The following is a 9,046-nucleotide window of genomic DNA, read 5'->3' on the forward strand; positions in this document are numbered from 1 at the left end:
CCAAGTTGGCCCATGTATTGCTCTATGCATTAGGTATTCTCCTGTAGGTACATTATCTAATTTTCTCATGAATTCAATATTGACCTCTTACTTCATATGGAGGAAGATGATTTGATAAAATTTGCTTGCTCTCTAATGGTTGATTTTGATCTTAATATGATTTCCTTTCAAAATTTTGATCTAAAACGCAAAAGAAGGTCTATTTTTCTCATGAATTTAGTGACCACCACAATAACATGTTGATATAAATTAATATGCTAAACTTAAATCATACCCACACTAACATGTTGATATAAATTAATATGTTAAATTTAAATTATACCCAAACTCATTATATATTCTTGATGCTTTATTCTTAAATCAAATAATTTCTAACATCTTTTAATCTAATATATATATATATATGCTAGATTCCCTTCTCATTATAATTAAATTAGAATCAAAATCCATCTTCAATTTATATACACATTCTAGATTCCCTTCTCATTATAATTAAATTAGAATCATAATCCATCTTCAATTTATATACTCATTTCCGACTATATTTAATTTGTAATATTCGCTTGAAATTTAATAACTTTTATTAAATAAATAAATGTGTAAAGTTTAAAATTATAATTATAATTTTTATTTTTATTTAAATAATCAAACCTCATATGTAAGGATAACTTTATGACCCCCAACTCGTTAACCTTCCATGTTGCATTAAAACCTTATAAATGGAACATTTTATATTATTAAATAATAATATACATTTTTACTTCATTGTTGGGAAGTATAAATTATACCAAACCCTACCCAAACCCCCGAACCCTAACCCCATCAAACCCTAACCTTACCTTAACCCGAGTTCGAAAAAATTAGGGTTTACAAAAACCCTTGTTACCCTTTACATAAATTCTTTTGAGTTTGACGAGAGAGGAGTTGCAGTAGCAGCAGCAGGAAGAGCGGATCCACCGAGGGAGGAGAATATGCCGGCAGGCCATGGAGTGCGAGCTCGGACGAGGGACCTGTTCGCCAGGCCCTTCAGGAAGAAGGGATATGCCCCTCTCAGCACATATCTGAGGACATACAAGATAGGGCAGTACGTGGATATTAAGGTCAATGGTTCGATTCACAAGGGTATGCCTCACAAGTGAGTACTTTACTTTTATTTCGTCTTTGCTGTGTCAGGGGTTCTGGGACTTGGCCCGAATTCGCTCTTGATGTGTGACCAGGGTTGTATGATTTTTTGAAGGGTTTCATATTTGTTTTAATGTGGCGCTTGCAAGGCCCAAACCTGAGTTTGGACATAAATATTTTCAGAGAAGTTGCGGATTCATAGTTTCTCCCCCTTTCTTAGTGGGTATTTTCGTTCTACTGGGAAATATGCAAATCACTGGTCGAAACCTCAATGGTTAGGGCCGATCAATAATTTTATTCAGAAAATTTGATGCTTTGGTCTCTCCATGCTTACCCTGACTTGAGATGGGGTTTAGGCGTCACCTTCACCCCTTAAAATCCGTGGTTTTCAAGATTAGTATGTTTTTCCCCATTTAAGCTGTCAAGGTTCTTAGACAAGCTCCATTTTTCTGGAACTGGAGTTCAATAACCCCTTTCAAACGATCTGGGTTTACCTCTTAAAGCAGTGTCGTATTTGATCATTTATAACTCTGAATTTCTTCTTGTTCTGATTCATGATTCAGTGGTTTTCTTTTGCCGTTATGGGTTTTTAAACATTAAGATCGTTATATATATTGTATGGTAAAATGAGGTAGACACTGCTGTATTCTAACTGCTGCGTAGACTAATTCTTTGTTTGAAATGGTTAAGTCTGTTGTTGTTAAATTAGATATTTTGGGTGCCGTAATCAGGTTTTCCCTATCTATAGCCTTACTAGATTTTCTCTTATCTGAAATTGTAGATCTGCACTGGAAAATTTACCCATTAATATGTTGATTTCAATTTTCATGTTACTTTGGATGACATACTATACCAGCTCAACCCTTTTAGCTTGCCAATCATGTTCTTTTGCCATTGTATACTCATCTATTTTCAACTGTTGTGGCTTGGGTCGCTTCTTTTGAAGGAATCATAAGTTCTACCATGGCCGCACCGGTGTTGTCTGGAACGTTACCAAGCGGGCAATCCGTGTCGAAATGAACAAAGAGGTTCTACATTTTATTTTATTTTCTCCCACATTCGATCTTTTTCCATTAAATTTTGTTTCCCCATAAAATGTGTTCTGAGTATCGTGTTTTGAGTCTAATGGAAGTCGATTGTGCGTGTCTTTTTAGCTTGATGTATTTTGGCAAAGTACATTTATAGTATTTTAGGTTGGTTGTTGGTGCAGTTTTCAAATAAATGACGAGAAAATCTTCGATTCTTTTATCAAGTTCTCGTTAAATCTGTTGTTTTATTTTATTCCGATTAAACAGATGTGCATTATTGCAATAAGTTTGCGCTCCCTTATTAATCAGTAAAATTGACAATCGGGTTAAACGTGGCTAGATTTTCTTTCCTCTTATAAGCGACTTGTAATCACAATAGTAAAATTTATTTTTAAGCACCTTGAAAAAACTTATTTATAATCAGGTTTAATATTAAATTTATGAGCTGGCGTCCTTGTTACGAATATGCAGATGGTTTTCTTTTCATATTCTGTTCGTCATCACTCGTAAAAGTTTTTATATGATCATGCATTTTAACTTTAGATACATGCTCTGGAATGTGCATCCCTGTTATGAATCTTCGCAGCGATAAATTGTTCTAGTCTGCTACATTCAGCTTTGATGTTACTATGATGCAAAGACTGCTTAAGAGTCCCATATTTTAGTATGCCTTCATGAGCTCTTTATCGTCGTCGGGTGTTTCCCCATGGCTTCGTGTGGATGGCACAGGGCAGGTGTAAGCACATTCAAATCTTCATATAGTTTTTCCTAATTAAATGTGATTTCATTTTAGCCCCTTTGACTGGTGCTTTTATTGGAAACTTAAAACTGTTTTGGCAGTCAAGTGTCAATGGTTTGAATGGTTGGGAGGTAGGTTTCATACTCATCACCCAGGTTCAAATCCCCAATGAGACATTAATCCTACTGTGACCAGGCCAGAAGGGGAGATGTACCCCAGGGGTTTGAACTTCGAACCCGTGGGTATGTATTTGGGCATTTTGGCCCTTGCTAAGTCACAAGTTACCTATCCATGCTGGCTTATAGGCCATTGTTTATTTGGACATTTTGGCCCTTGCCAAGTCCCAAGTTACCTGTTAGTGTTGGCTTGTGGGCCATTGTTTATATGGATATTTTAGCCCTTGCTAAGTCACAAGTTACCTGCTAGTGATGGCGTGTGGGCCACCGTTGAGTCACAAGTTACCTGCTAGTGCTGGCGTGTGGGCCATCGTTACTAGTTGGGGGTTTATATGATATAAGCCCAAAATACCTTAGAATTGGTTTTCCATTGCAAACTAAGCTGAGCCATGGGTGCTAGAGACATTTTAATGTTAAATCATATGTAATGTCTGCATTATTTGAGGGCGAATATGATGCATTTAATTTAATGAGATTTACATTTTTCCTTTCATACCTAACACCTCCAAATTATATAGGAGTTTCCATTTTGTACTTTTGGGCTAAGTCTCATGGCTTGGGTTTGAGTTTGGGTCTGGCAATTATTAACTTTGGTTTGAGTTCGAGTTTTATGATGAAGTTTGCCATGAAATATCTCATAGAATAGTAAGGAATAAACATCAATAAACATAAAAAATGCTGTCATGAACATGGAAACTGCAAGGGTAGATGACAAACCTGAGTTATGACATGAAGTTATGAATTCTGAGCTTATGGACTTGGTCAATGACTATGGCGTTTGATAAGTTTTGTTAAACCTCAATTTTTTTTTAAGGTTTGCCAAATTTTGAACCTCAAGATTGAAGTTCTGTGAACGCTGTGACATAGCTTTTGGGATATTTTCTATAAGTATTTACTTGATTCCTCTTGGTTCAAGTCCTACTACAACTTGTCTACTACTGATTATACATGTTCTTTTTGACCTTGTGAGAGTTGGGATAAAAGTTTCTTTGATTAAGATGTATTTGCTTTTATGGCTTGGAATGATTGAGAGTCAGTATTTCTTGATTATAGTTTTTCTGTCTTGGAGTGATTGTAAAGAACTGGAAAGATTTTCTCTCCACTAGAGTATTTGTGATACTACAATGGATGGTTTCATGTTTATTATCCAAACTAACATGTCATTTGCACTGTTAGTATCTTTTCAAAACCTTTTTCGATGGAATTATTTTATGTTTTTGTTTCTTAAATTGCCTTGTCTCTTAGATATAATTTTTTGCTTTAGGAACTCCCTCCTACGATCTCATCTCATTTTCAGTTTTTTGTACTAGAATCTGGAATCTATCTTTTTGGATAGAAAAAGACTATTAGTGCGGCATCATGCCTTTTTTGTTTTTTCTTGTTGGGGATTCAAGTGTAAGGAATGAAACTATTGGCATTGCCAATGCATCTAGACGAATGCCATTAGATAATTGCTGATGCACCATCTTTTATATCGGTGGTGTTTTCCTCTAATTTATTAAGTAAATCTATTTTTTCAATGGTGTTTGGGATCATAAAATGGATTTTATATTTCTTAATAAACAATACATATTCTATTTTTTCAATGGTGTTTGGGATCATAAAATGGATTTTATATTTCTTAATAAACAATACATATTCTGAATTTATTTGAGATTTTCTGTATGGATTTTCTCTTTCAGCGATATGAGCATGAACCTTGGTTTGTACATCCTGTGTTATATCATCTATTTTTTTTTATCATCACAGTGGCACCTTATTTCAGTCTTTGGATACCCATCTATTGCAACTAGTATGCTTGTTTGTGCTTGTCTTGCATTTTTTTTGCATAAATGTTGTACGTATTTGCACTAATAAGGCTGCATGGCAGTCTAGTGCATAGGATTGGTGACATTGGTTTCTCAGGATGTGATTAAATGAACTAAGATTGATAATCCATGCCTGTTTTCATTTTAGTGCCCTCTTGTTTATTCATTTGTTAGAACTGTTGGATCATATGGTTACTGTAAAAGAATTGGTGGAAATGCAATTGGGATGGAGTTCTTTTGTCTTTCTTTGTTCTATGCTGAAATTCTGTTTGATGATCAGGTTCGTAACAAGATAATCAAGAAGAGAATTCATGTACGAATTGAGCATGTGCAACCGTCTAGGTGTGCGGAGGATGCTATATTAAGAAGAAAAAACAATGACCAATTGAAGGTAGAGGCCAAAGCACGTGGTGAGATCATCAGCACCAAGAGGCAGCCTGAGGGCCCTAAGCCAGGATTTATAGTTGAGGGGGCTGTTTTGGAGACAGTTACACCCATTCCATATGATGTTGTTAATGATTTGAAGGGTGGATACTAAGGTTTTAGAAAAGTAACTGGGTTTGGTTCTGGGGTTGGGCGAGGTTAACCAAGACAAAAGTCACTCATCGTAGTGGCTAGAAAGGTTTAAAAGCACTGATAACAACCTTTGTAAGTATATTAAACATGTGATATTTTTTTAATAAATTTTGTACTAGAAGAAAGTCATTGTTATCTAATTTCTCCCTATTTACTGATTGATAGGAACTAAAATATGGAAAACCTCCAAATCATTTGGAAAAGGAGGTGCTGCAGCAAAAGAGATGGGTTGAATTTGTTGTTTGGATGGACTCTATGGTATGTAATCTTAGTTGGATTTCCAATATAATTTTAAACCATATTTTCATTTTATTTTTTAGTACTATTAGATAGTATATCTTACGTCATTTTATGGTTAACATTGTATAAAAAAAACATGCGTTGTGTTATGTAATTAATACTAACATGTAATATTGATTTTTTTTGTCAGAATGCTATAGGTAATGATTGCCAAGACGATGATCCAAATTATGTTCAACATATATCAGGAGATGATGAGGATGAGGATGAGGATGATGGTGGTGAAGGAGGAGATGATGATGACAGTTGCGGTGTTGGTGATGATGTGGATCATAGTAATGATGATGGTCAAGATGATCATGAGGATGATCTTGGTGGTGGTAGCTAGGCATGCACATGCATTGTTTTTTATGAAGAAATTATTGTGTAGAATGACATTGTTATGTTTAGATGGGTGTTGTGAATTTACCCTATATCAATGAGACATTTTGATTTTGTAATCATACGATGAGTTTGATTTATGTATGTTGTTAATTTATCGTAGAATAACGATATTCATGAAATATTTTGATTTGTTAATCATATTTGAATTTTACTTGTTTTGATTAAAAATAATACTGATTTTATTAGTATTATGTTTCTATTTTATACATGTTTTGAAAATTGTTAATGACACATTGTTATTTTTTTGGATGGATGTTGTCAATTTCTCTTAAATTTCTTTACAAATGATTTTGAATTGTGATATCTGCTTTAATGATATTTAGAAACTATCATATATTTCACTATGAATCTATAAAGGGGGTCATATATGTAAAGAAAAATATACTCTATATAAGAAGTCAAATGCGGATGTAACCATGGATGCAAAATTGAAAGTAAAATTGGATGTTAAACTAGGAATTAATACAAAATGCAAACAATTGACATACAAAGTGTTTTAAATTAGAAGTGAAAAATTGTGCAATAGTTGACACAAAGAAGGGAACAAAACATGGCATACAAAAGGATATCAAATTGGGAAAAAACAAGGACACATAAATGGGCACCAAATTAGATGCAAAAAAAGACAACAACTAGATGTAAAATAAGATGCAAAGTTGAGCGTTAAAAAGAAGCAAAAAACGTTACAAATTAATATGCCAAATGATGATGCAAATAATGGTGTAAATTTGGGATGCAAACTTGGGTGGAAAAAAGGAAAAAAAAAAGATGTAAGAAAAGACATAAAACAAGATGCAAAATGGGGCTGAAAAAAGGTGAAACCAAGGATGCCATATTGGATGTAAAAAATGATTCCTAATCACATGCAAATTTAGGCTCGAACTCAGACACAAAATTATATGCAAATGTGGACACAAAATGAGGCAAAAAAAGATGCAAATTTGGATGGTGAAAACGATGTAAAACTAGACACCAAAAAATGAAAAATTGGATGAAAAAGTCGGTGTAAATAATGGTGCAACATTGGACACAAGTAGACACAAAAAAATGGTGCAAAAAGGGGCATAAAATAGCTTAAAATTGGATGCAAAACTTGGTGCAAAAACAAATACAAAAGTAGACGTAAAAAATGGCTCTAAATTGAATGTACCATTAGACACAAAATAAGATGCAAAGGTGGACACAACACATGACTCAACATAAGATGCAAATATAAATGCAAATTTGGATGCTCAAAATGATGTAACATTAGATGCAAGAGATGGTGTTAAAAATGATGCAAAATTGGATGAAACAAATGACGCAAAATATGGTGCAAAATGAGATGGTAAAAATGGAGACAAATCAAACGTAAATGTGGATGTAAAAAATGGTCCAAAAAAAGATGCAAAAATGGGCACAAAAATGGATGCAAAATTTGGTGCTAAATCAAATTCAACACATGGTGCAAAGATAGGCACCAAAGCTGGTGCAAAAATAGAAGCAAAAACTAGTGTAAGACTAGATACAAAACCTGGCGTAAGACTAGATGCAAAAACTGACACAAACTGGATGCATAAAAAGACGTTAAATTGGATTCAAAATACAGTGTAAACTTGATGCAAATGATGGTGCAAAAATGGAAGCAAAGAATGACACAAAATAGGAAGCAAAAGAGAATGAAAAATAGATGCAAAAAATGACACAAAACTAGAAGCAAAACCTGTCATAAAATAAGATGCAAATCTTGGTTCAAAATTTGACGCAAAAAATGATGCATAGTTTGGTGTAAAAAATGATGCAAAATCTAGCGTGAAAAAGGATGCAAAATCAGGTGCAAAAAAGGACGCTTTAAAAATTGTACAATAAAGCCAGATTTAGCGCCAGTTGCTCATCACAATTACAAAAAAAATGCACTAAAATCTGGCGCAAATCGCTGGTTTTGTTGTAGTGTGCCACTTACCTCACCAAGCTCTCCTCTGTACTCGGTCTTTTGGCAAGCAATTGGTTCTCAATCTCTGAACCTCCTTTGAGCAATTCTCTTTGCTCCTTCTAGGCTTCAAATCATCTGCACCTCTCAAGAACACAATTGTCCGCTTTATCCAATCTCTACTAGAATTCCTCAAGGTTCTGCCACATTTGTTTTCACTCAGAAACTCTTACCAACTTCTTTTATCTCTTAGCAATTCTACCCACATCCTTTGTGGAATTGCCTTTGTGAGCTGCAACAATACCCCTACAGTAACAAGTTTCCTCCTTACTACATATGCCTCACTAAGCTTCTCTCTTCTGAGCTCAGTCTGTTGGCATTTCTCTAGTTCTTTCCCTTGGAACCAATTGAGCACTCCTCGCTCTAGGTTGCTGCAATATTTTCACCTTCCTCTGTTGCTACCTATGCATCAATATAAATACCACAACTCTCCAATCTTCAATTCAAATTAAAATAAGAACATATCACTTCACCTTTAAGATCTCTATCTGATCTTGTCCTCCCATTCACCCGCACTTTTGAATGGACTATTCTTTCTACTAGCCTTCAATTGTATTATCAAACTCTGTTACTTTAAGAACTTACAAAGTCCTTCTTACAGTTTAACTACTGTAATCTTGCTCTAAATATCTTCATTCAATATCTGCTAATCATTTAGACAAATTTGCATAACTTCACCTACCTTCAGGATCTCACCATTTCTGCAAACTTGTTTCAACAAATCTTCATGCTTCCACTGCAAAAATTCTCAATATTCAGCTACTGCCAATCAGATTTAGAATCTGATTCTTTCTTCAAATATTCTAGCTTTATCTTGGAAAAGCTTAACTATAGGCAACAATTTCTCCTTTGCTGAGTTTTCTTCCACTCGGAAATCCTTAACAGTTTCCTTCATTACTGCTTCTTAAGGCTTGATCTTCTTTTGCTGAGATACTTCATTAGCT

The 9,046-nt window shown here is 34.5% G+C and overlaps 1 long non-coding RNA gene and 1 pseudogene across 2 annotated transcripts; both read left to right on the forward strand.

The window, feature by feature from the left end:
• Positions 1-897: 897 nt before the first annotated feature.
• On the forward strand, positions 898-5,464 carry LOC149190323 (large ribosomal subunit protein eL21x/eL21w-like; annotated as a pseudogene). Its single transcript, XR_016255987.1, has 3 exons — positions 898-1,139; positions 2,079-2,150; positions 5,154-5,464. The product of XR_016255987.1 is annotated as a large ribosomal subunit protein eL21x/eL21w-like (transcript).
• Positions 5,465-5,480: 16 nt separating this feature from the next.
• Positions 5,481-6,219, forward strand: LOC149190324 (uncharacterized). The gene is made up of 3 exons (XR_016255986.1): positions 5,481-5,521; positions 5,615-5,707; positions 5,880-6,219. It is a non-coding gene; the product is annotated as an uncharacterized LOC149190324 (long non-coding RNA).
• The last annotated feature ends 2,827 nt before the right edge of the window (positions 6,220-9,046 follow it).

Source organism: Pinus tabuliformis, chromosome 3_1, assembly GCF_031772625.1.
Source record: "Pinus tabuliformis cultivar Carrire ecotype Pingquan chromosome 3_1, CPIR1, whole genome shotgun sequence".
In the NCBI taxonomy this organism is placed as follows: domain Eukaryota; kingdom Viridiplantae; phylum Streptophyta; class Pinopsida; order Pinales; family Pinaceae; genus Pinus; species Pinus tabuliformis.